Here is a 401-nt window from a genome sequence, read left to right as displayed (position 1 = left end):
GAAAAAAATTAAAGATATTCAGGCATTTATAGGTTTAGCCGGATACTATCGAAAGTTTATCGAAGACTTTTCAAAAATAGCAAAACCGTTGACAATCCTAACGAAGAAAGGAGTCAAATTCGAATGGACAGAAAAACAGCAGAACGCATTCGAAATGTTAAAAGTAAAATTAACTACCGCTCCAGTACTAAATTACTCGGACTTTACCAGAGAATTCCTGGTAACAACAGACGCATCCGATTATGCAATCGGAGCCGTACTGTCGCAAGGTGCCGTAGGTCAGGATAAGCCTATTGCTTTCGCCAGTAGAATCTTAAATAAGGCGGAACAAAATTATAATACTACCGAGAAGGAACTATTAGCAATAATATGGGCCGTAAAATATTTCCGTCCATACTTAT

This window comes from Trachymyrmex cornetzi, unplaced genomic scaffold, assembly GCF_001594075.2.
Source record: "Trachymyrmex cornetzi isolate Tcor2-1 unplaced genomic scaffold, Tcor1.1 scaffold555, whole genome shotgun sequence".
NCBI classification, from domain to species: domain Eukaryota; kingdom Metazoa; phylum Arthropoda; class Insecta; order Hymenoptera; family Formicidae; genus Trachymyrmex; species Trachymyrmex cornetzi.
This window is presented reverse-complemented; position numbering follows the sequence as displayed.